This window comes from Adiantum capillus-veneris, chromosome 10 (genome assembly GCF_014529385.1).
Source record: "Adiantum capillus-veneris isolate H3 chromosome 10, ASM1452938v2, whole genome shotgun sequence".
Classification (NCBI taxonomy): Eukaryota; Viridiplantae; Streptophyta; class Polypodiopsida; order Polypodiales; family Pteridaceae; genus Adiantum; species Adiantum capillus-veneris.
The window spans coordinates 28,278,206-28,306,045 of record NC_140940.1 but is presented as its reverse complement, the minus strand read 5'-3'; the positions used below and the strand labels follow the sequence as shown (position 1 = coordinate 28,306,045).

Below are 27,840 nucleotides of genomic sequence, written 5' to 3'. Positions count from 1 at the left end.
TCTCTACCCCCCCCCCCCCCCCCCCCCCCCCCCTCTCTCTCTCTCTCTCTCTCTCTCTCTCTCTCTCTCTCTCTCTCTCTCTCTCTCTGTCTAATTGCATATCAAAAGACAACAATGATAGAATTCATTTTGTTGAAAACTCAAAACAAATATCATCGTTTGCACAACTCAAGGTAAATCTGATAGCACAACAAATGCTACATTATTACAACAGTCTTTTTGCACTCAGTAAAGTTTTGAGCTCGTTATCAGCCAAACTAGACTGATGAATGAACATGTTGTTGTTTATGTCTATTCCAAACACTCTCAAGTAGATATAATGCAAGTGTTTGCAAGCCACATAGGTCATTCCTTCCCCTGACCTCCTTTCGAAGTCTCTGCAAGTACAACTAGGATTCCTAGCTACTGTGACTCGATATTTCTCACCACGTAACTTCGAGTTTGGTGTTACTGCTATGAAGACTTCATGCTTACCGATCTTTACCATTTCCACTTGTTCGATGACCATTTCTAGTCCTAAAGCACTGTCGATCCTTTTCGATGCCTCTTCAAAAACACCTGTCCTATACCTGCCTGCATGTCTTTGCCCTTGCACTTCCATAGTTTTTGTTGCGATATGAAACCCCGTTAGCTGCAAAGACTTTACTTCCAGCGTTGTTAAGTTCGTGCCCTGTGCCACTGGCCACTCAAGTGGAGGTCTTGGAGGTCGCATCACAATATATGGACATACATCCCACACATGTTTGACATCATCGCTACAAAACCATACCCATGTCTCATTGTTACGCCCCTCCCAGTTGCGTTTCCCACAAAAACTGGGTGCCGATGTTCCCTCTTTGCATAAATTCACCTTCTTCTTGCACTTTCCTCCTTTGATTTTTCCTTGGCAAGTGAACTTAGACCCCGGTTTGCACCTGCGGATTTCCCACATGGTGTCATTTATGTCAAACTCGATGGCCCTAATTGTCACCCCGTCATTCTCCTCGTCCATAGAGTGATCTTGGATTACCTGTGATGCATCTCCAAATGACAACTTTCGAGCCTTTCTTTGTCGAGCAACATTTTGAGTGACATACTCTGGCCTGTGTGAACTATTTGCCTCCTCGCCTATAACATTGCCGTATGTCTTGCGTCGCCTTGTCATTGTAACCCGATCTCCAAAAAACTCTGGCACCTTTGGAAGATTAGTTCCTCCAATTGCATCGTTCACAACACGGCTACTCTGTGATGGAGTAGATGTGTGAAATTGTCGTGAAGCTGCCTTGTCTCTCATCTTGCTTATGCTTGGTCCGCTTCCTATATACTTACCCTCTATATATGCCATTCTTTTGGATTGTTGAAGAAGAGTGTTCCCAATATCCGAAACTGTTGCATCTACAAAGAAATTTTAGGCTTGTGACCTTCACCTGCTAGCCATGAAGCGTGACGTGACTCTGAGAGATTTGTTCGAGGGACGACCTCGATGCAATAGTCATCCAAAGCCTTCAAAAAAATAAATTAATAATTTCATTAATATCATGAAGGGTCTAATTTAATGGACATCCTACAACCTATTCTAGAATAAATTTGAAAACTTAAACCAACAATTTCCTTCCTCCAATGAGGGTACCTCACATGCCACCAACTCAACCAGCACTCCATTGGGCCTAGATTCCCATCTTCCACCTTTCCTGTTGCCCACCAAGCTCGAATGAACCGATATTGGGCCTCTGCATCTTCACTGCTATGCGCACACCACCACATTCGACACAGTCGCTTGTACTCGTCTTGAAATGCATTGAGAACATATTTTGTGGTGTGGATCCCTAGACTTTGTTCCCAATGGAAAAGGCATGATCTCTCCCTACCTTTCATCAACATATATGGACCTCCATTGAAAATTGTGCGCACCGCATTCCAGTTTGCTTGGGCTTCACTGCCATAAAGCCAGAAAAATCTGGTGGGGGCACCCCATTGCGCTCTAGCACGTTGATCATTTGTTGCCAAAATATCATATGTGTTGTAGTGTCCTCTTCTTTCATCTCACATATGGCAATTGTCATTAATTCTTGGACACTGAACATCAACACAAAGCCACATGAAATTTTGAGTATGTGTCAATATGTGTTTAGTATTCTAGAATTTGTTCTATAATAGGTTGTAGGATGTATTGAACGTAAAATTAAAAGAATTAACTTAAAACTTGCCTTGGATCGTAAACATGGGCTGCCATGGTTGTCCATCCTTCTACCCGTCGAATGTGATCAAAGCAAAACCACGCTCTTTTTAGATCTCCGTTTCCATTTCTTCGCATTCTATTGACAAGGTCTATGCCTGAGCCAGGACCTGTTTGTCGACATCTTGAATACAAAACATCTATCCTCCTCTCTATTAGATTGACCTGGAAAAAGAATTCTGTGGATAAACACAAATGTCTAGCGTCTCTTTAAGTCAATTATCAATGAATCCTCTCCACAAGGACCCTCTAGACACCATTCTAGTAGATGAAAATCCTGAGAAGGCAATTGAAAACCCACCACATACGCTTGTCACAGTAAGGAGTTACGATGGAGCGAGCAACGACAATGTGCTCCTCATGAATTTACTCCCATATCTAGAAGGTCTTCATGCATATGTTGGGTTAGCAACGGATTATATCAAGAACACACCTTTCAAACAGGGTACGCAATGTGTGTCATAGGATTCATTTAATAGGTGATTGGTTTCAAATACTGTCTTCTACGACTTCTTAGTAAACTTTTAGTATTAATGTAGTCTTTGCTAAGAGCATTGTCCCTAACGAAAATTTGATTGTAGTTTCTGCAGCGCATGGTGGGAAAGTTGAGCACACGATGGATGCGACATGTGGTCTTGGAGGAGATGCGGTCATGGCACATCCTAAAATGTGATGAGGGAACAAGAACATTGTGTACACAGCAATGTTTAGCTGATGTGTTGTAACTGAACGTCATTAACTAAATAAAAATATTTGGGTCATTTTTTAGTCTCCTCTTTTTGTCTTTGTTTTAATCTATTTGGATTTAGATGTGTACATGTGATAAGGGACCAAGATAATTGTGTACACAACATTGTTTAGTTGTTAACGTCATCAAATAAATACAGTTATCTGGGTCACTTATTACTATCCACTCTCTATCTTTGTTTTAATCTATTTGGTTTTAGATATGTACAGAAGAGAGAGAGAGAGAGAGAGAGAGAGAGAGAGAGAGAGAGAGAGAGAGAGAGAGAGAGAATGGTTTAGAGAGAGAGAGAGAGAATGCAAATATTGTAGCCTAAATGATTTTAGCATGCGATAGCGTGAACATGCACCCAGGTCAGAGTAATTGTTTTCTTTTTTGTTAAATTGGATAAAAAACCACATGGCAATGTGGGGGGAGGGGTAGGGATTGGTGCGGTAGATGAGAATAGAGAGGGTAGTAGCAGATGGAGAGATGGAGAGAGAGAGGGGGGGGTATAGGGGTTAGAAAAACATATTGCAATGTGGGGGGCGGTATGCGGAATAGTGTGGAAAAAGAGAAGAGAGAAGGTCTGAGGAGAAGCACAGAGAGATAGATAGATAATTCTATTATCGTCCTGGGAGGTCAAATATGACCTATGGGACCAAATGAACATGTCACGTGGTGTGAGCAGAGTTCATAAGTGACTCTCGATGCTCAAAAATGGCTGAAATGAGCGTCGCAACAGAGAGTCCACATCGTGGTTGGGAGAGGAAGGTATGTAGGGAGAGATCATGGCTGAATATATGGGGAAAAGAGGACCTAATGTGGTCAAAAGCTGAGCACTCAAGTAGTGTGTGGTACTCACTCTCTCGCACTTGACGAGGGCATAAGGTGCAAAGTCGATGACACTCCTCGCCAGTGCCCCAACGTCCTGTCTCACAGCGTAGAATGGGAGCTAAGACGAATGGAGGCAATGGTGCGGATCGCACTCAACGGGATGGGCTCAAGGATGTAGGAATGGGTTTGGTAACCTCGTTCCGAGAAGAAGAGAGATTTGTAGTTTGGGGCAACGTGTGTGGTGTAATGGCTGAAGCGAGAACCTCTGGATTTCTCCCAAGCCGTGATACATTGGCGTTGTAAGAAGGCCTCATTAACTTGGGAGTCGATCGACGCATCCTTGACCAAGTGACATGCATCCCATCTTCCAAACCATTTCTTGATATCAAGCATCCACCCCGAACTTAGTATTTTGCTCTTGCATGTCTTTTGAACCATTTGACTTGCTTCATATGCGATTCTAGGAAGTCGATGCAAAGGGCTACGTTGTGTCTTACGCATGTACTCCACAACCCTTTGCATGCCCAAGACCTCAATGAGAAGCAATCCGGACTCAAGAAGTAAGAGCATGTAGGGTGTTTGTGTCTTGACTTGGAGAAAGTTGGTGAGAAAACGCTTTTGGACATTCTCAAACTCTTTCCAAGTAGACTTCCCGATGCTTCCACCCCACACCTCCACTCCATAAAGAAGCACCGGTGTCACCAATGTGTCAAAGAGGTACTTTTTGAGAGCCCAACACTTGATCTCTCCTGCATTGCACATGTTCTCAAATGCATAATAGGCCCTCTTTCCGGCTTCCAAGCGACGCATTGTACAATCCTTCCATTTATGATTGGATGGAACCTCAAGGCCAAGGTACTTGAAGTGATCTACCACTTCAAGTTTCTCATTGTTATATACAATGCATGGATTTTCATCATTGAGGGTCTTTACAAGCATAACCTTGATTTTGGATCCATTCATGATCAGCCCGCTATGTAGGCAAAATCGTTCCAAGACACTCATAAGCTTTTGTGCATCTTCTAAGGTATGTGCCAAGAGCACTACATCATCGGCATAAAGCAAAAGCATGATCACCGCATTTCCGATCTTAACCTCTTCTATGCCTTCTTGCTGCATAAAGTCAAGAACCATGCATTCCAATTCATCAATGAGTAGCCCAAAGAGGGTTGGGGAAAGTGGGCATCCTTGTTTGACACCAATAGTGCTTGCAAAAAATTCTGAAATTCCATCTCCCATACGTAATCGACGTATCACTTTTTGGTAGATGCGAAAAACTGCATGCATAAATTCTCTCGGCACTTGAAGGCTTTGCATACGTCTCCAAAGATTTCCTCGCGGTACCATGTCAAAAGCTTTCTTGAAATCCACAAAGCAACAATACAACTTTTTTCCTTTCAATCGAGACGCTTCCATAAGAACTCGAAGAGTGACAAGGTGATCAATAGTGCTATGATGCTTTCGAAAACCTGCTTGGCCAAGTTCACGTTTGCCATTCTTTTTAGCCCATTCACTTATCTTCATCTCCATGATACATCCAAATAACTTTGCCATTAAAGAACCAACCATTATAGTGCGATAGTTGTTCACATTATTTACATCTCCTCCTTTGTGCAAAGGTTTGATCCAATTTGCACTCCAATCATGAGGCATGCCATTCTGAAGTGCAAGGTTAAACAGCATATCCAATATCGTGTTTTCTTGCTTTTCCATTTAATCATTTCAGCCTTGACACCTTGAAGGTCACCTGCCTTGCGAGTAGCAAGTTTCTCAATCGCGCGGCATACATCTTCAATGGTAAAGAAGGGAGACATAAACGGAAGGGAGCTACAACACTCCATCTTATCAACATTGGGTTGCTCATAGAGGTTCTTACAATGCATATACATATCCTCAAGAGTTAAGTCACCAAAACTCTCAACGCGCTTGCCTTTTAGATTTTGCCAAAACTTGCCACATGCATGTGCTTTCTCTTGTGCTAAAAGAAGTTGTTTTTCGACTTCCCACCGTCTCCTCTTCTTTTGAACAAGTGCTTTGTATGTGTGTGAACATTCCAAGTAAACTTCCTTGTCTTTGATTGCATCCAATCTTAGCAAGTGTTTTCGGGCTTGACTACATTCCATGTCAAACCATTTCTTCTTGGTGCTACCCTTCTTAGACCTTTTGCAAGACATGTGTTTCACCGAAAAGCATTCCTTCGCACAAGAGAAAATTACTTCTTTGAAAACTTTCCACTTGCATTCTAATGTTGGGCTCTCTTGATGCTCTATCATGCTTAACATTTGGTCCACCATATCAGCATATATAAGTGCTCGTTTGAAGTCTAGACGTAGGTACAAATGATTCACATCATGATTGGAAGCTACATGCTCGGGCCGTTTACCACACTTGAGGTCAATACATAACATCCTATGATCCGATTCCGGATTCCATTCACCAAGAGAGAGAGAGAGAGAGAGAGAGAATATTCTAGCCTAAATGATTTTAGCATGCGATAGCGTGAACATGCACCCAAGTCAGAGTAGTTGTTTTCTTTTTGGTTCAATTAGATAAAAAAACATATTGCAATGTGGGTGGCAGTATGCGAAATAGTGTGGAAAAGGAGAAGAGTGAAGGTCTGAGGAGGAGTAGAGATAGAGAGAGAGAGAGAGAGAGAGAGAGAGAGAGAGAGAGAGAGAGAGAGAGAGATGAGGTAGAGGAGAGGGAGAGGGAGAGGGAGAGAGAGAGATAGAGAGATGGGGTAGGCATGGAGAGAGAGAGAGAGAGAGAGAGAGAGAGAGAGAGAGAGAGAGAGAGAGAGATGAAAGAGGAGAGAGAGAGAGAGAGAGAGAGAGAGAGAGAGAGAGAGGAAAGAGAAAAGAGAGAGACGGAGAGAGAGAGAGAGAGAGAGAGAAAAGAGAGGGAGGAATGAGGTAGAAGAGAGGGATGAGTAAGGAGGAAGAGGATGGCGGCTAGAGGAGGTGATGGAGGAAGAAGGTGGAGGGGAGGGAGGATGTTGGAGGAGGAGAAGCAAGTGGAGGGGAGGAGGCACATGGGCGGCAAGAGGAGGAAGGAGAGCTAAGGAGGGCAGCAAAAAAAAAAAAAAAAAAAAAACTCATTCCTAAGCTCGCTCAAAGACCTAACTCATAAGAAGCTTTGCACCTCATGTACACAAGCTTGGATGATTTTCATTGAAAAATGGGCCTCTTTTATACGAGGCCATACATTGTTAAATTGCATGTGGGTTTTGTGCCCTTCACTCTGCACCAAACTTACCACAATCCTCAACACCCCCTCTCAAAGATACAATCTGTGCACTTTCCTAATCCCTTTACTCCACAATGAGTAGCCCAAAAAAGATGCTCCAGACTTCTATCATCTAGCCCGTATTTCCCATCCCTATAGATTAGCCCAGGTCTTGACATGTGCATACATACATCATGGGGACTTACAACATATTCTAAAATAGATTCTCAACCATCCTTGTAGTCCCTTCCCATGTTGGTGCCTCTTCTTCTCCTTCCTCTTCTCTTCTTCCAATGAAACTTGCCTCTTGTTTGGGACCATCTCTAGCAAAATGTCATGGTTGTCCACATCTATGACAGATAATTGTCCTCTTTTTTCACCTCGTCTCGTCCTCTTTCTCTTGTCATGGTTGCTCTTCCTCCTTTGAATCCACCTTGATTGAAGAACACTTGATCTCTTGGTACTTCTGCTAGACCTGCACCGTCTGGCTCAGTCTTGTGCTTTGAATCAAATATATTCCAAGGGTGCCGCAATTACTTCATCGAGCTTCTTTTCCATATTTTGCAAAGTTGACACAAGAATGTCAAGTGGTGCTTTGTCAATACTGTTAAGTAGAATTGTTGTGGCCTCATCATCAGTGATGGGCACTAGCGCGAAGTGTGCGTGTATGGAAGCATGCAAGAGAGAGAAGGAGAAAGGGGGAAGGGGATGAAGGAGAAGCTGCACAGGGAGTTGGGTTAGTGGAGAGGGTTGGATTAGTGGAGAGGAAAGTGAGAGAGTGGTCAACTCTCTCACTTTCTCTCCCTATATTGATTAGGAAAAGAAAAGGTAAGGGTGATTTCCCATGGCCACCTGGCCTACACCCCAACAACCTCCCATTTGAAGGTCATGGTGGCCAATATGAAGTTCTACGCTGTTATAGAATTGATATTTATCCATTTACTGCAATTGACAGGTGGAAAAAGCATTAGCAGATAATGGATTGTGCAAAGGATATTATATTTTATGTATATTTGATTATTCAAGTACTCTTTATGAGATTTGGCCATTTATGACCGGCCGGCCAGTTTGTACTCATTTTTGGGCATTCAAAAAATCTATAAATAAATACGTGCAAGAGGGAAATGCTCACTCTTGCACTGGGGGAGATTGCACCCAGTGCTTGTGTATATTCTTCTCTCCTCCCCTCTCTTCTCTCTCGCCGTGCCAGGCGTAGCACTCCGCTCTCGGAGGTGCGCTTGCGCATGTTCTCTTCCTCTCTCTCGCACTCTGTCTCTCTCTGTTCGTGTATCTCGCGATTATGCGTCTATGTGGTTGCCAGGTATGTCGATTAGTCTTTTCTATGGTTTGTAGTATGCTATTTCGGGTATTTTGCAGGGAACTCCACGCCTCCGGCTGTAGTAGTGGTATCAGAGCATAGGTAACGCTCTTGGTAACAAGCAGTCATCGAAGACCTGAATTTGGTATCCAAAAAAGGTGCACAATTTTCTTTCTAAAAATGTAGATCTTTGCAGTCAAGTACCATAGATAAGTGCAATTATACAACTCTAATTAGCTTCATGCGATTTTATCTTGATTGACATGTTTTTGGAAAAATCTTTGAAATTTCTGGGGAGGTCAAGGGAGCCCAATATGATCATGGCAAAATAGGATATAGGATTTTCTCGTATGTAGCGCTAAAACAAGTAGAAGAAGTCTCTGTAGTTTGGAAAATAGAGGTGTCTGTGTACAAATCTTGAAGTGGAAGAGAGGAAGTTGATGAGGCAATGATTGTGTTGATCATTGATCATTGAAACTAATCATTGGAGCTAGATGTGAGTTTTTATTTCTTTCTTTTGAATCGGTGAGTCTGCAAAGAAGTCTGGAATGAGGTAAAGCTTTGGAAAGAGAGCATTCTCTATGTATGGAAGTTTTGCACAAGGGAAGCAGGGATCAGCTGGCCCGATCTCGATTCCATCAAGCCATGAAGGCACCATCTTTTTCGGGATAATTGAGTGCTATAAACTGTTCGGGGGCTGACTCATGGCATGCCATAACAGAAGGAGGCTCAATAGGTGGCTACCCAAGCTACACACACACACACACAACCCACAATGCTAAATTCGAGGCTGATTTTGAGCTGATTTAGCACAGATAAAGAGCATTGCACAACAGGTGGATCAAAAGAGCTCTGAGCTATAAAAGGCAGAGCTTGAAGAGGAAAGGTAGAGAAGCGCCCTGGTGCAGAGTACCAAAGAGAATGACGGGCTGATCCATTTGCATGATTGTTGCTTGATCTAGTGAAGCTACCAGAGGCAGCGTGAGGCTCCATAGTGCACACACACCCTACAAGGCGCCCCCTCTTCCACACAACACCTCTCGACCATTTCAATAGAGAGCTCAAATGCTACACAGAGCCAGTGAAATCAGCCTGCCTCTCGCTCCTTTTCCTTACCTGACAACCACATGCACACCCTTTCGATTGCATGGTATGCGTGCCAACCACGTCAACGTACGTTATCAGTTCTCTCTAATGGGTTGCATGTAGGTCAGCATGAAGTCGCCCAAGCCACCTACTAATGCATGACCACTGGTATCTCACTCTCTCTTTCTCTCTTATCTTGCGTTTGCAACACATATGCACACAGACTCTCTCTCTCGTCAACCATGCAGCCACACGACCCACAACCAGCTGTCGTCCAGCCACTCTCTCTTTTTCATCACCTAACAGTCAAAAACACACACACGCAAATTTCCCTCTTGGCACCGCCCTTGCTTTCTCCCTTCTCCTCCCACCCTTAATGCATGCAGTGCAACAAAAGCTTCACCCTCTAGGCCCGCTATACAGTACCTTTTGAAGCGGTAACTGACAAGGGTTTCCAACTTGTCCTTCCCTGCGTGTGCGTCGGCAGCTGAAAAGCAAGCAGTGCAGTAGTCGATGATGCACCCGATTGTACTGTTAGAGATGCGTGCCACGACGCTACATGCAGAAGCCCTCCAGTCCACAGAGGAGATGGCAGATGTGCCGAGGGAGCTCTCTCTTGCGACCGAAGACTCGCCATTGCTGTCAAGCTTCAAGCTGGGTACAAGCCTCTTCCAAGGGCCACCGTGCTCTCCGGCTCTTGCTCAGTGGGTGCAGGGAAACCCTTGCGCGTGCCTCAGACATGCTCGAACACCTTGAGGTAGGCGGCGGCTTTCGCTCGTTCTACGGAGTGAAGCAGTTGATCCTGGCATGCATATGGTGGCGATAAGCGAGTGCTATAGATGGTGGCACTTTCAAGAGACGAAGAAGAGAGCAGAAACCTCTAACCAGCAATACGCCTTGAACCTCTCTCTCTCTCTCTCTCTCTCTCTCTCTCTCTCTCTCGTTCATGGGAGTTCTCTGGTCAGTGCAGGTGGCAAGCTCTCCAGCAAGGATGGGCCCTATAGCGTACTGTGAAGCCACATTGATTAGGCTCTCAGCAGATCTATTCGAAGCAGCTTGTGGGCGTTGCAGGAGCTCTCACCACCGATGCTCACTGCTTGGACTGCGTCCTCTTCGAACTAGGCTTTTCAAGTCCACAAATGACTTTCTCGATGAAAGGGAGTATGCAGAGTGGGAGACCTTCGAAATCGGGCAAACATGCCTGTAGGCATATGTTGGAGCTGTTAGCCCCTGAGGGCGGCAGGTCTAATTGCAAGCCCCCTGGCTAATTCGCCTCCGGCTCTGCTGCCCTCTACCCCCGCCTCACCTCGGCCTTGGCTTCCCCAGCAGATGCACAGGCTGCAGCCCAAGCACGAGCATGGGACGGCAACTGGCGTCTGGCGTGCACCAATGGTTTGTGCATGCAAATTACCGGACATGAACCCCAACAGTACTTCGGCCCCAGCTTTTCAACCATCAACCCTTCGACACGCCACATTCCTCTCTGGCACACACCAGTTTCTCTCCATCCGTCACTTCGGCCCCAGCTTTTCAACCATCAACCCTTCGACACGCCACATTCCTCTCTGGCACACACCAGTTTCTCTCCATCCGTCAGTCACGACCACCTCTATCTTGAGCCCGACACACACACGCACACCCAAGAACAACAACAACAACAAAAATAACACGTTATATTAATTGTCTTCACAAGGCCAAAATGTCATTCCAGATCACATTAGTGATACAATCTTGCAAGATCTAATACAATGTCTCAAGACACAATCAAATTAAGTAAAATACAGGCTAAAATTGAACATCAGTGTCTAGGGATGGCTGGAATCGAGCGCTATCCGAGGCTGTATTGCATTAGGCACTTGTGACCAGAAACACGAACGACGAGCCGACGCGTGAAGATGGTGTTGAAAGCATTAATTTATGTGTCCCTAGCTACAGTTCAACTGCAAGGGTTGTTTTCAACCTATCGAGAGGGCACTACTTTAGGGGAGGTGTTTTATACGAAATCTGACACAGTATTGAATTTTATTAGAATTATGTGGAGCGAGTAGGAGAGCCACTGCATGTAGATTCTAGGTAATCATTTGGACCTGAAAGAATTCTAGAATCCTTCTTTCCCTACTAATGTTCGCTTTATTATTATTTATTTATTTTTTTATTGTCAAAGGTGGTGGGTGAAATCTCATGCTGCTTCTGTTAGGATTATAGTCGTATTGGTTATGTCGGTCTTTCCGGCATTGGTTTCAATCCACAAGGATTGTATTCGTTTGGTCTCACACGTAATTTTAGCAATTCTAAAAACGGTTAATATAACATTTCATTTCATTTTCTCTCTCTCCTTCCCCCCTCAACCAAAGTGCGGGCCCTACCTTTGTATTCGATTGTCCCCAACCTCGCAAGTCACTGACCTAGCCTCTTGCCCTCCACACACACTCATTCGTCAATTTGACACACACTCACACAAACACACACACACACACACACACACACACACACACACACACACACACACACACACATGACATACTATAAGTGTTCTATATGGTATTTCATAGCTTGAAGTTAATGTTCGTGGCTACGTGGTGTGGGATTTGTGTGTCTATATTTAAGGTGGCGATAAGCGCTGCTATGTCTCTTGGTAATTTAGTGTTTGTTGTATCCATTCAAAGATGACCATCCAAAGTAGTTCCTACGAAATTTTTCATGAGAAATTCTCTTTGAATCAGAGTACTCATAGCAATGTTTGTTGGTCGAGTTAGGGCTTGCCAAAAACAATTTTTCTAACTAAAGACCATAAGGGCACACCTAAAGCTGTTTTGTTTTTAGGTCAAAACTCAAAGGTTTTCAAGTATTCACACTAAAACTTATAAAACTTTGCCGATTTATGTGAAGGAAAGCATGGAATCTAGCCGATGTTTTGCTGTTTTAACTACTTTCAATAACACTGGTGAAATTTTACTAATTTTCTTGAGACAAAAATCAATGGTTTAAACACTTACTCACATATACAGTCCACCTCACCGATATCTGACATCCATCTGTACGACTTGAATTTTGGTTTGTTCTAATTTGCATAACATTACTCACATGATGAATTTTGTTGTTGACCTTTGTTTTCAAGAAATTGTTTAGCATTTGCTGATTTGAGTCACTTCTGCAAACCACCTCCAGGTACGTAATTTCTCGTTGTTTTCCATGTTATTTTAATTCTCCTTAATGAGTCCATTCCTATATATATCTACGGCTATCATATTTCTTAAGATCACATCACTTACGCAACATATCTCGTCTGCCTATACTGCAATGACATCCCTTAACATATTCCTACAATAATACTCACTTTCTCTACTTGCTTGGAAGTTTATATTGTTGGTGCATATATTTAAGGACACAACGTCAAGCAGTTTGCAATAAGTATAATACCATTGGACAATTTGAAAGCAAAAAGATCTTTTACTTCCTTGCATTTTCTTATGGCATATGAGATTAAAAATCCCTAAAGTTTTGGCTTGTGCTTCAATGCATGTAATTTCTACTGAGAGGATTTGGCATTAAGCTACGCAGCTACTCATATGAGTTGCGGTCTTTTGAGTTAGTGAAAAAAAATTTGTAAGTTCTCTGCTACTCAACTACACTCTAATGTGGTGTCACACAGATAGTACATGTTTTGTCTTTTTATGTCTTGTCTAGTCCATTGGTCACATGCACACAGATCCGCCGATTTAGGCAACACACTGAAAAATTACAGATTCATGATAGCGGAAAAAAGAGCAGTGCAATCGGGTGGCCTCTGTACTCGTGCACACTCCACAAACCACGCTTCATGCAAACAAGCAAAGAACAAAACAAAGGGGGCACCACCCTAAATTAAGAGATTTAGGGACCTCACACATAGTGCACATAGGCAAGTGAGACTTCTGGCATTATATATGATGGCATCAAAACATATGGCAAAACACATAGAAACGAAGCTTAGGGACCTTATGTAGCATATATATACACAAGACATCAGCTTAACAATACAACGGCATCTGATCATACATAACAAGGATATAGAGAAGCAAGCCAAGGATGGCATAATCCCTTGTCAAAAACAATCAACCCAGCAAGTAGGTATGATCCTACTAGTAACACATCAATACCTTAGAGAATGATGGCGAGGATGGTGGCCATGGAGCATGAGAGAAGACTCCTTATTTAGGTTTTAGGGCTAGTAGTGTAGCATACTAGAGGGAGAGAGAGAGAGGGAGAGAGATTAGAGCTCCATCCATAGCTCCTCGTTGTGAGCAATGTCGTCATAGCTTCGCTGCTTGGTGAAGTGAGTGAAGTGTTGGTTTTGAGTGAGAGAAGGCCTCCTTATATAGGTTTCTGAGAGGGTTTAGGATTAGGGATAAACATGCTTAAATCCGCTGATTGGGGTTACTTTTTGCTTAGGGTGGTCAACAGATTGAGGTCACCTGATATGTCACCATCAAGATATTCTCTAGAGTGATGTGAGAGGGGAGGATAAATGCTGATTTTTTCTGATTGTGACACATGGGGATAAGGCCTTGACCAGCATTTAAGAGCAGGTAAGGTGGCTGTTGAAACTGGAGGTTCTGCACATGTCAGGGGGGGACCTGCGGGGGGGGGGGGGGGGGGGGGGCAGTTGGGTCCTCCTGAATATCAAATTCTCAAAAAATCCTCAACCATGGCTTCTTTTGACATGTGTTCTTTGAAAAAATCAGCATGTCTCTTTTCAACTCAAAAGTCTTTATCCTGTTGACTCACCTTTACCATAAGATTTTCTCCTTTTCTCCTCCTGTAACTGCATTGTTGATGCCCAATCACTGCATCTAGTAACAGTGAACTATTACCTACCAAATACTTATGGTGCAGTAAAAAATATTTACCATGGGTAAAAAAAGTTACTGTAGGTAAAAAGTGATTTGTATTTACCATGTAGGTGAAAAATATTTACTGTAGGTAAAAAATATTTACTGTCGGTAAAAAAGTGAAAACGGAGTATGCTGTGCTGTGAGTCCACACGAACATCCTCGTGTAAATTTCACTAGAAATTCACACCTAGAATGGGCTATTCTGTAAGATATAGGTTGTAGGCATGCATAAGAGCTCGTTCCCACGTATCTTCTGTCCATGGCACTTTTTACTCTTTGGTGCTTGTGAAGTAGATTTTTCTTCTCTTTCGAGATCCCTTGGACTAGAGTATCTTCATCTCCCCAACAACTGACTGTGCCTTTATTCCATCTTCCGAAGGGGTCCTAAAAACCATGCATCATATAGCCCTCCCCCTTAAGCTAGAGGTATTTGATGCCTCTAGCTGTAGGTTGTGCTACAATAGGGTTCTCTTGAATACTTACCCACCTGGTACCAATTGAATTTGCCATGTTACTGCTTTCTTGGCTGATACACCTTGTTTAGTCCTTTCTGATGAATAATTGTATCCATCCATGACTAACAACTGGTCTCCTAGACCCTTGAAAGCCATACCCCATCCATTGTCAATATCCGCTTTCACTGGTAGCATTCTCTTTTTTCTTTTTTTCTTCTCTTTTTTTCCTTTTTTTTTTTTCTAAAACGACTATGTACATGATTGTTACCTTAGTTGGAGCTCGAATATGATGAGCTCTCCTCTGAACCATCCTTAGCATTGATTTCACCAGCATATGGCTGTGAAAGACGACATTGGTAGGCCTTCAATCGCCAACCATTTACCGGGGTCTGATATACCTTACCATCTAGGTCACCTAGTTGGTAACTACCATTTGAGAACCTCTATATCACTACAAAAGGGCCTTCCCACTTAAGCAAGAACTTACCATCCTTCCTGCGATCAAAGCGATTGTCGTATCTGAGCACTAAAGAACCTTCCTTGATACCTTTCTTGACAAGGTTGCGATTGAACTTCTTTCGTTTCTTCTCTACCTGGGCTGCATAGTACTTCACTGCTGACTCTCGATCTAGCCCTAACCTCTCCAAATCGATGATTCTTCCTTCCACCTGCTTCTCTTGACTATCCTCTTGATGTGCTTTTAGAACTCGGAGGCTCGCTAGCTCCACTTCTATAGGCAATAGTGCCTCTTGCCCGTAAACCAAGTGAAAAGGTGTATACCCCAAGGATGTTTTAAAGGATGTTCTGTAGGCCCAAAGTGCTGCATCTAGGTGTTTGTCCCATGCCTTAGGATGTAAATGCACTTGCTTAGTGATGATTTTACATATAAGACCATTTACCGTTTCCACAAGACCATTGCACTGAGGGTAGTATGGTGTAGAGTGCCTGCGCTTGATTTTTAACTTGCTCATCAATTGCCCGACTAAATCAGCTCGAAATCCAGGTCCCCTATCCGAGAGAATCTCCAAAGGTGTGCCAAAACGGAAACAAAGGCATTCAAAAATGAAATCACTCACGTCCTTGGCTGTGATGCGCTTTGTGGGACGAGCTTCTGCCCATCTGGTCATGTACTCCACCCCCATAATGATGTATTCCTTCCCTGATTGAGTGCAAGGTAGTGGCCCTATTGCATCTATCCCCCATTTTTCAAATGGCCCACAGGTTTTGATTGGATGCTGATTTTCATGGGTAAGACGCCTTGGTCCAGCTTTTTGGCAAACCTCACATGTGCGGCACCAATGTTGTACATCTCGATGGAGGCTTGGCCACGTGAACCCTGCTTGTAAAATCTTTCTGCTAGTAATCTCTTGTGCAAAGTGGCCACCACACACACCTTCATGACAACTTAAAAAAATATCCTTTATCTCTTGGGATGCAGGAACTCTCCTTAAGACAGCATCTTTCCCTCTACAATACAAGTCCTCATTCACTAAGCTATAGCTGGTAGCCTTTTTTGCCAACCACCTACGTTCACTTTTACTCATACCAGAGGGTGCTTCACAATGCTCAAGAAAGTAAAGTAAATCATGCAGCTCCTCCTTTCCCTGGTATAAAGGACTTTTCACAAGGATAGCACCTACTATGAGAGTTTGTAGTTCTTCACCTGCTAAGGCATCTGCTTCTCGATTTTGATCTCTAGGTACAAAGTGCACTCGAACTTCTTTAAAACCCTTCAACAAGGCCTTTGCTTCCCTCATCTTAACAGAAAATTTGTCATTTTTACAGGCCCATACACCAACCATTTGCTTAACAATCAACATGGAGTCACCAAAAACATTTAGCTTTGTGATGCCCTGAGAAAGACAACATTGCAACCCTAAAACAAGGGCATGGTACTCTGCTTCATTGTTAGAATGAACCTCTTTTAGATGAAACCCTTTTGCAAAGATCTTCTCCTTCTCTGGACCTAATATTACTATGCCTGCTGATGCCTTGTCTTTGGTCCTCTTGTAAGCCCCATCAAAATACAGACTGTGTGCTCCCAGTAGAACTTCAGGCTCCGGGATAGGCGGTACCTTACTAGGTGCCTCTTTCTTGGCCTTCTCATAACACCTTTGTGTGAGGATATCTGCCAAACAAGCACGGGTGGAATCCTCTACTTGTAGTGTGTAGTCAAACTCTTGAAGCTGCACCACCCACTTTGCTATTCTTTGAGACAATTCCATGTGTTGTAGGGCATATGGAAAAACCTCCTCAGTTGTGATCACCACAAATTGTCTCGGAAGTAAGTAAGCCCGAAACTTCTCCACTGCAAACTTAAGAGCTAGCACCAATTGCTCAGTTGCGCTGAAACCCTTTTCAGCAGCTATCATCACTCTACTAGAGAAGTAGACTGGTCTCATGAGAGATGTCTTTGGGTCTTTTTGCATCAAGACAGCTCCTAGAGCTTCTGGACCTACACTAGGATTTACATAGAATAATTCACCCCATGTGGGTTGTTGGACGACAGGCAATGAGCTCAAAATGGTTCTAACTTCTTGAAAGCACCTTTCACCCTCCTCACTCCATGTCAATGTAGTGTGTTTAGTGAGCTGCTACAAAGGATAGATTGCCTGAGAAAGGAGATGTATGAATCGTCCCATGTAGCGAACCTTTTGAATGAAGGAGACTAGTTGCTTCACGTTTGAAGGAGTAGGTAAAGCTAACAATGTCTTTACCTTTTCAGGGTCAGCCTCAATACCATCTTGAGACACAACATGGCCTAGTAGAGTGACCTTGCTCTCACCTATGTGGCCTCAATGTCTTTACCTTTTCAGGGTCAGCCTCAATACCATCTTGAGACACAACATGGCCTAGTAGAGTGACCTTGCTCTCACCTATGTGGCACTTGTCCTTATTCAATTGCCCACCCAATTGGGCCAGATGGGTGAAACCTTCATCAACCTTGGACAGATGTACTTCCCTAGAGCTGTAAATGCAAAAATCATCAATGAAGACTCGTATGGACTTACCAAAGTAAGGTTGAAACACCAAGTTCATAAACCTCTGGAAAGTAGCTGGGGCATTAGTTAAACCAAAAGGCATAACTCTATAAGCAAAACACCCCCAAGGTGTTATGAAGGTAGTCTTTCTTTGGTCTTCATCTGCAATTCTGATTTGGAAGTAGCCTGAGTACCCATCACACACTGTGTACCTTTCATGACCAGCCACTTCATTTAGTATTTCATCTTGAAAAGGCAAAGGAAAATGGTCCCTTTTTGTGGCTGCGTTTAGAGGCTTGTAATCCACACATACCCTCCACTTCCCATTTTTCTTTGGTGCTACCACAACTGGAGACACCCACTCAGAATCTTCCACTGGGTAGATAAATCCTGCCTTGAGTAATCTTTTTACTTCTTTTAAGAGTGCATCTTGTTGCACTAGCCCTAATCTCCTTAGCCTTTGTACCACCGGTTTGGCACCTTCCTTTAATTGGATATGGTGTTGGGTTACCGTCACTCCTTTAATGTGCTCGTAATCAGTTATAAAGAGGCCAGCATGCTTCTTTAGTACCTGCAAATAGGGTTCTCTCTCTTCTTCTAGTAGGTCCTTAGCTAGCATCTCCTCTAAGCCTGTGGCTTCTTCCTTGTTTAGAGAGTCTTGACCACCTTCTCCTTCTGGGTTTCACAGTATTATACCCATGACTTCCAAAGAGCTAGCATCCTCCTCAGATGACTCATCCTCAAATGAAGAGCAGCTGCTTGTGCTCCATTCATCCATAGAAGTCTCCATCTCTAGGTCTTGTTGTCTACCCTGCTTCATGTCATACACAATTTTTTGTTGCTTGCCACCTATCTTATGATTTGGTCGCAACTCAAGGGAACCTGTCTCCCAATCTTGCCTAGCTTTCATAGCCATAAGCCAAGGTCTTCCAAGGATTAGCGGATAGCCCTCCCCCTTAGTTGGGATCACATAAGCATCAATTGAGATTGCCACACCAAAAACTGAAACCTTCACTCCATTAACCTTTCCCACACAAGCCACCCTTACATTATTTGCCATCTTAGCTCGTAAGGAAGTTTGCCCGTTTACTTCCAAACCCAACCTGTGCATTAATTTCTCTGTCATAACACAAATCTCGGCTCCACCATCTACGTACACATTGGAGACTCGTTGACTCTTAATCTCTGCATCAATGACTGGCACGATATCCTTCATGCCTCTTGCACTAATAGACCCAACTAACTTTGCCTTAGCCCTCCTGGTGCTGACCATCTTAGACCAGGTTCTACGCATCTTTGGGGAAAGGTGGAGGAGTTGCTGCCATGAAATCTTTGGTCCTTGCTTACTCACATCTGCTACCAGGTCGTAAGGTATGGATCCTACCCCAAGTGGAAAGTCTTCTACTCCTATGTGCCTCCTTGACCTACTCTTCCTTTTCTTGTCTCCTATCACTTGGGAGGAACCCTCATTCCCTTTATCCGGCTCTGAAGCTTCCATTTCATCAGTTCTTTGTCTCCTAACTCTCTTTATTGGCATGGCAACAGCTTCCTCCATTTTTTCTTTCCCTTTATCCTTACCATTGTCAAGACTTATGACAGAGACAGCCCTGTCCTCCCCTCCCGATGGTAGTGGAGGGATCTTTGTTGGTGCTTGTGGTGGTGGAGGAGGGGGTCTCAATATTTGGATTGGTGGAGCCACGTGTGCATTTTGTCCATTTAGTCGTCTAGCTCGAGGAGGAGTGACTTGCTGGCGAGGAGGCCGTCTTTGATTACCATTTCCTTGATAGCGTCGTGGATGGGGGCAATAATACATGCCGTGACCTACCTCTCCACAGTTGTAGCAAATGTACTCACGTGCTTGCCTTTGTCCTTCTTGTCTATTTCGTTCATTTCCTGGCTGGGGAGCCCTTACACCTTGAACTAGATTGATGGACAGGCTCTCTAGTTGATTGGTGATTTGTTGAAGTAATTCTTGTTGAGAGGACTCTTGGTCTGTTGCTCCTGTCCCTGCTACTACCCTTGCCGTAGGTTGAGCTAGCGGTGGAGGCTCCATTCCCCCTTGTAGTTGAGCTTGGAATTTTAACTTCCTATCCTTCTCCCTTGCATAAGTCATAGCTTTATCAAAGGTATCTGGGAATTTACCTTTTACCTTTTCTCGAAGGATGGGGTAAAGCCCTGCCAGGAAACAGTCCTTCTTTAGGCATTCTGGCGCCTTTTCTCCTTCACCTAGTGATGCACACCATTTCTCCCACAGGTTGGAAAACTTTCCTTCATAGCTTCTATAGTCATTGGGTGATGTTTGGCGTAGCTCTAAGAGCTGTCTCCATATCTCCTCTGGAGGCTCATGACGGCGAAATTCTTCGATGAAGGCCATCTTTAAGGACTCCCAGTCCCTTCTTTCTTCAGGTGCCAAAGTTTGATACCATAATTTTGCACCTTCCCTCAAGACCAAAGGAAAGGCCCTTAACTTAGTAGCTTCGTCATCCCTTCCCGATACCAGAAAGGCCATTTCCAAATTATCCAAAAAGTCTGGAGCAACCTCCCCAGGCTTACCATAAAAATTAGGGAAGGCCATAAGTGAGAGAGTAAACAATTACACAAACAGCTCCAATTTATTTTAAAATAGAGTATGGTAATTACAATTTGGAGCTTTAGCATAACTTAGCTCAAAATAGAATGAAGATCGACACATCAAAGGAATGGTAATAGTCTAGTAAGGGTAGAATGACAGGATGAGGAGAGCGCAAGATTTCCCCAAGTCTCTCGGCTCCAAACAACAGGGCTATTCTTTGCTGATAAAAGATTTTTCTATCAATACAAATATTCACACGGATATGACACACAAAATGGAAAGGAAACATGCGGGGATCATCATTCTCATTATTGGCATCCATACTTACACACAAGAGCCTAGCTTAGTTGCACCACCTTGGGACCAATGAGCCTGATCAGCCACAGAAGGTCAGCACCTCGGATCACTTTGACTCTTCCTGATGCATCTGTGAAGACGTAAGGCGTGATGGCAACACTTTGTACAATGCTGAGCCTTTTAGCAAGCAACAATTGGATGCTATTACCATAATCAGCATGACGAATGAAAGTGACACCATTAATGTGCAGCACATCATCAACTAAGATAGTTTCCTTAGATTGAGATAACTTCTTGAAAATTAGCAGCAAAGGTAGGGCAGGGAGGCTTTTCGCCCGGTCTCCAAAGCACTTTGGACAATATCCAAAGTGATCTTCACGCGGACAGGAGGTTGGCTTGGGATTGGTGGTGTCTGGATTCACAAAGTGCACTAGGAGCACTCGCAGACGGGCGGCAATCTTGTAGGCAAGCCTTCGTCTCTTTGCTTCAGGAGGATTTAGGGGTGAGAGTCGTGGTTGCAAGTTGGAGGTTGAAGTTGGTTGCTCACTAGCCTTTTTCTTGCCTGTAGTGGTCATGTAATCCCTTATTAATGAGATTAAGCCAAATGTTACCTTACACTTGAGCACGCGCTGCGGCCTTGGGCCACTTAGGTGTAGAGGTGATCTTCCTCCTCTTAATCGGCTCCTCAGGAAAGAGAGGTCTGGTGATGCTTTCTCTTCCCTTAATGTGTGTCACAGTACCTTCATGTATGTTGATGTAGAATATTTCAAGCTCGTGTGCGTTGGAGGTTTCTGGAGCACTCATAGGTTGAGAGGAGAGGTATATCAAGCTCTTCTTCTCACTCTCCTTCGTTGGCGACGATCACGAACAAGGCATGTAGAAGAACTTACTTCTTGAATTTCAATGACACTGCAACCTGGTAACAAGACCTCGATGAAAGCTTTTAAGGCCTCTAAAGCCTCCTCTTCTTCTGTTCTCCAATTTGCAAACTCCTCACGCCATCCGTCCATGTTGTAGATTGCACATCTTCATTGCTTGTGGACTGAAGGTCTGTGTAGCCCTCCTCAGTGGGGGCACCAAAATGATAGCGGGAAAAAGAGCAGTGCAATCGGGTGGCCTCTATACTCGTGCACACTCCACAAACCACACCTCATGCAAACAAGCAAAGAACAAAACAAAGGGGGCACCACCCTAAATTAAGAGGTTTAGGGACCTCACACATAGTGCACAGAGGCAAGTGAGACTTCTGGCATTATGATGGCATCAAAACATATGGCAAAACACATAGAAACGAAGCTTAGGGACCTTATGCAGCATATATATACACAAGACATCAGCTTAACAATACAACGGCATCTGATCATACATAACAAGGATATAGAGAAGCAAGCTAAGGATGGCATAATCCCTTGTCAAAAACAATCAACCCAGCAAGTAGGTATGATCCTACTAGCAACACATCAATACCTTAGAGAATGATGGCGAGGATGGTGGCCATGGAGCATGAGAGAAGACTCCTTATTTAGGTTTTAGGGCTAGTAATGTAGCATACTAGAGGGAGAGAGAGGGAGGGAGAGAGATTAGAGCTCCATCCATAGCTCCTCGTTGTGAGCAATGTCGTCATAGCTTCGTTGCTTGGTGAAGTGAGTGAAGTGTTGGTTTTGAGTGAGAGAAGGCCTCCTTATATAGGTTTCTGAGAGGGTTTAGGATTAGGGATAAACATGCTTAAATCCGTTGATTGGGGTTACTTTTTGCTTAGGGTGGTCAACAGATTGAGGTCACCTGATATGTCACCATCAAGATATTCTCTAGAGTGATGTGAGAGGGGAGGATAAATGCTGATTTTTTCTGATTGTGACACATGGGGATAAGGCCTTGACCAGCATTTAAGAGCAGGTAAGGTGGCTGTTGAAACTGGAGGTTCTGCACATGTCAGGGGGGGACCTGCGAGGGGGGGGTGGCAGTTGGGTCCTCCTGAATATCAAATTCTCAAAAAATCCTCAACCATGGCTTCTTTTGACATGTGTTCTTTGAAAAAATCAGCATGTCTCTTTTCAACTCAAAAGTCTTTATCCCTGTTGACTCACCTTTACCATAAGATTTTCTCCTTTTCTCCTCCTGTAACTGCATTGTTGATGCCCAATCATTGCTTCTAGTAACAGTGAACTGTTACCTACCAAATACTTATGGTGCAGTAAAAAATATTTACCATGGGTAAAAAAAGTTACTATAGGTAAAAAGTGATTTGTATTTACCATGTAGGTGAAAAATATTTACTGTAGGTAAAAAAGTGAAAACGGAGTATGCTGTGCTGTGAGTCCACACGAACATCCTCGTGTAAATTTCATTAGAAATTCACACCTAGAATGGGCTATTCTGTAAGATATAGGTTGTAGGCATGCATAAGAGCTCGTTCCCACGTATCTTCTGTCCATGGCACTTTTTACTCTTTGGTGCTTGTGAAGTAGATTTTTCTTCTCTTTCGATTCGAGATCCCTTGGACTAGAGTATCTTCATCTCCCCAACAACTGAGTGTGCCTTTATTGCATCTTCCGAAGGGGTCCTAAAAACCATGCATCAATTCACAAGGGTAAATGCAGATTCACCGATTTACGCAGCATTAGTGCAGATTCGTCGATTTAGGTAGCACGTCTTATTGGTGTAGATTCGCCGATTTAGGCAACACCAATCATGAAATCATGCTGCAGTTGCTGGCCACCACTGCAACTGGTATGATTTTGTTACCCGGGTACATAATGAAAGTGATTTGGATTTGGTCTTATATTGTGGAATTGGAGTTGTATTGGGATTTGGTATCTGGTGATTATTACGCAGTGTTTATGTGATGAGACTTGACATTATGAGATTGATGATGAGTGTGACCAATGATATCCTGATTCATCAGGGTATGACATATACTGCTTATTCTAGTGGTATGGGACACTAGAATAGGTAGTATGTGGATGACGACAGGCATAAGCATTGTTGTCTAGTTTTATGGAGTTGTTACTATTTGATACAGATTTCTACTCATTGTTTTTGACAAGTATTGTTTGCAAATTTTTATCTTCGCAACTGAGGACAGTTGCTTTCCAACGGGGAGGTATGTTATAGAATTGATATTTATCCATTTATTGCAGCTGACAGGTGGCAAAAGCATTAGCAGGTAATGGATTGTGCAAAGAATATTATATTTTATGTATATTTGATTATTCAAGTACTCTTTATGAGATTTGTCCATTTATGACCGGTCGGCCAGTTTGTACTCATTTTTGGGCATTCAAAAAATCTATAAATAAATACGTGCAAGAGAGAAATGCTCACTCTTGCAGGGGGGGAGATTGCACCCAGTGCTCGTGTATATTCTTCTCTCCTCCCCTCTCTTCTCTCTCGTCGTGCCAGGCGTAGCACTCAGCTCTCAGAGGTGCGCCTTCTCGATTAGTCTGTTCTATGGTTTGTAGTATGCTATTTCGGGTATTTTGCAGGGAACTCCACTCCTCCGGCTGTAGCATACGCAATATGTAAATCGCTCTGAGGCTAGGCTCTTCGTGAGAGCATCTGTGGGGTTGTCGTCATTGTGAACTTTGACAAGCTCGATGCGCTTGCCAGCCAATGTATTTCGCATGACATGGTATCTGACCTCTATGTGTTTCAACTTTGAGTGAAACACCGGATTCTTTGCCAAAGCAATGGTACTCTGACTATCACAATGCAGTATTGGAACCTCGTGTATGCCCAAATCTCCCAGTAGACGAGCCAACCATATGACTTCCTTGCTTGCATCAGATGCAGCAACATATTCTGCCTCAGTGGTAGATGAAGATGTGCAGTCTTAGAGACACAATCTCCAAGAGATAGTTGCTCCTACAAACATGAACACATAGCTAGATGTGGATCTTCTATGATCCACACACTCCACATTATCCGCATCCGTGTAACCTACAATAGATGCATCACTATTTCCGAAGCGTAAACACTTGTTAGTTGTACCCTTTAAGTATCTGAGGATTTTCTTCACTGCTTTCCAATGCTTCTTGCTAGGGTTTTCCATGTACTTACTAACCACTCCCACTGCATGTGCAATGTCTGGTCTTCTCGCTAACATAGCCTACATCAAACTGCCAACTACTGAAGAATATGGCACTTTCACCATTTCCTCTTTCTCAACAATTTTCTTGGGAGAATCATCTTGCTAAGTTTGGAGTATGCTTGCAGGGGGTACTCAGTGACTTCCCCCCCTGCATACTAAAACGTTGCAAGACTTTGTGGATGTACTTTCCTTGAGATAATTCCATGTTGCTTGTCTCTCTTGATTTGCATACCAAGAAAGTGATTGGCATTTCCCAAATCTTTCATGGAAAAGTGAGTGCTTAGCATCTTTTTCAACTGATTGATCTCATCAATTGATTTGCCTGCGATAGGCATATCATATACATACAAGATCAAGATGATTAAAGAGACATCGTTCAACCTCTTTGTGTATAAGCAGTGATCCTCTTGACTTCTTATGTAACCATGAGACTGTATGAATTTGTCGAATTTTTGATACCACTACCTTGAACCTTGCTTGAGGCCATAGAGTGCCTTTTTAAGTCTACAAACCAATTCTGCCCTTGTTGACTTTTGGGTTTCACATACAAAGCCCTCTAGTTGTTTCATGTAGACATCTTCATCTAGATCCCCGTGAAGAAATATTGTGTTCACGTCCATTTGGACAAGTTCCGTGTCCTGGATAGCAACCAAGCCAAGTATGGTGCGAAGTGTAGTCATCTTGACTACTGGAGATAAAATCTCATCGAAATCCACACCTTTTTGCTGCTTGAAACCCTTGGCAACTAGACGAGCCTTGTACTTCGGCTCGAGATCTTCCATTTTATACTTCTTCTTGTATACCTGCTTGCAAGGTAAAGCATTTTTTCCTTTTGGTAATGCAACCAAATCCCATGTCTCATTAGCCACAATCAAATTGTATTTTGATTGCATATCCTTCTCCCACTCAATACTATCGTCCATTTGTATAGCTTCTTTGTACCAGGTTGGCTCTCCACTATCAGTGACCAAACCGTGGTGTATACCCGGCTCAAACCGCTCGGGCACACGTGATACTCTTACAGAGCGTCTCAGTGCCTGACTTCTGGACTCTGCTCTCTCCAGAGAAATAGTAGTATCTTGCACTTGAGGAGTAGGTGCAACACTACTGAACTGAGTTGGTTTGGAGGCTACATCCTCAAAAAAAATGCGTCTAAACTCAACATCCTTAATGGGCTTCTTGTGCATTTTTGATTCATTGAAAATCATGTGTGAGCTACGGATAACTTTGTTGGATTCTAGGTGCCAGAGACGATAGCCCATCTCTCCATTTGCACCATAGCTGATAAACATGCATTTGTGTGACCAAGGATCTAACTTGCGATGAAGTTCTTTGGGCACGTGTGCATATGCCTCTTATCCAAATACACATAAATGCTCATAGCTTGGCATTTTCCCATTCCATAATTTATCTAGAATTTGAAATTCAAAGGAGAACTAGGTGACATGTTGATGATGTACATTGTTGTCTGAACAGCTTTCCCCCAAAACTCTGGAGTAAGCTTTGCCTTAGACATCATAGAGATAACTCGCTCTTGAATTGTGTGATTCATTCTTTTAGCTATCCCATTTTGTGCAGGTGTGTATGGAGTAGTAAACTGCCGATGAATGCCTCTTCGATTGCAAAAATCCTTGAACTCCGTGGAGACGTATTCTCCACTATTGTCCCTTTGAAAAGCTTTGAGCTTCTTTCCTAATTGGTTCTCAACCATGGCGAGGAATTTTCAGAACGTAGAGAAGACCTCTTCCTTGCGTTTAATGAAATTGACCCACACCTTTCTAGTGGAATCATCTACGAAGGTGAGAAAGTAGTTTGCCCTCCCTAGAGTTTTATGTGACATTGGACCACACAAATCATTGTGCACTAAGTTTAGGGGTTCGCCTAGTTTCTTGTTCAATGGCAAAGATGTCAACCTAGTTTGTTTGCCGTATAGACAATGTTCACACAATGGAAAGTCCGTGTAATCTAACACAGGTAAGTAGCCAAAATGTTAAAGTTTCTTTATTCCCTTTTGGCTAATATGCCCTAGCCGGCTATGCCACAACTCAGTATACGACAACTCGGTAACATAGATAGAGTGGTCGTTGACACTTGAAACAAACATAGAGTACAACGATCCATTTTTACGACCTTTCATCATGATAAGGTTGTTCTTGCGGATCATCCAAGAACAATTACCAAAGACTATAGTGTAGCAAAGATCATCCAATTACCCTATAGAAAGCAAGATCTTGGTAAGCTTGGGCACATGTATGACATTATGCAACACAAAAGTAGTGTCATTATACATCTGAAGTTTCACATCACCAATGCCAATAATCTCAAGCTTATAGGAATCACCAAGCTTGATTGTGCCATGCATGGATGCATAAGAGGAAAACCACTCTCTATGTGGTGTGACATGAAAACTTGCACCAGAATCAAGAATCCAATTATGTGCATAATCCTCATCCTGTGCAACCAAAGCATCTGGAGTCAGATCTGAAGTGAAAATGAGAACATCTGAGGGATCTGATGTCACCTCTGCATGAATCTCTATTGGCATAATGATCATCATTGGAGGCGGAGCATCCTCTATTGCAGTGGTACGTATGGGAGATTCAACCACATTGAGATCCTCAATCTTTATCGTACTTTTGCCTTTGCCAGAATTATCTTTTTGCATGTTCTTTTGATCTCTTAAGAAACTGTAACAATCCTTTTTGTAACGGCCCTGCTTGTGGCAATAGTAACACTCGACATTTTTGGCAATACGGTCTCTACTTGAGTTCTTGTGTCTGCTAGGACTATAAGGATTTTTCTCTCTACTTCTGCTTTTGTATTTGTTCCTGTCACAGCCTCTTGTCTTCGTTGAACTGCCAGCCATATATGCATCTCCATGACCAGCACCATTGAGAGATTTATATCAAATTTCCTTGATGAGCAACACATCTGTGAGACAGCATTGAACACTAACTTTCCATTCGGAGCCAAATTGCTAATGGCTGTGGAAAAGATGTCCCATGAACTAGGTAGAGAGCATAGCAAGAATATAGACTTGAGTTTGTCGTCAAACTCAGCCTTGAAATTTCAACTGACTAAACAAGGAGTTGAACTCATTTAAGTGATCAAAAATTGTGCTACCTTCTTTCATGTTTTTCATGTTGAGCTTCATAAGCTTTTTCAT

At 43.2% G+C, this 27,840-nt stretch overlaps 1 pseudogene; it reads right to left on the bottom strand.

Annotated features, from left to right (window-relative positions):
- Positions 1–124: 124 nt before the first annotated feature.
- Positions 125–27,554, bottom strand: LOC147448609 (uncharacterized; annotated as a pseudogene).
- Positions 27,555–27,840: the final 286 nt, after the last annotated feature.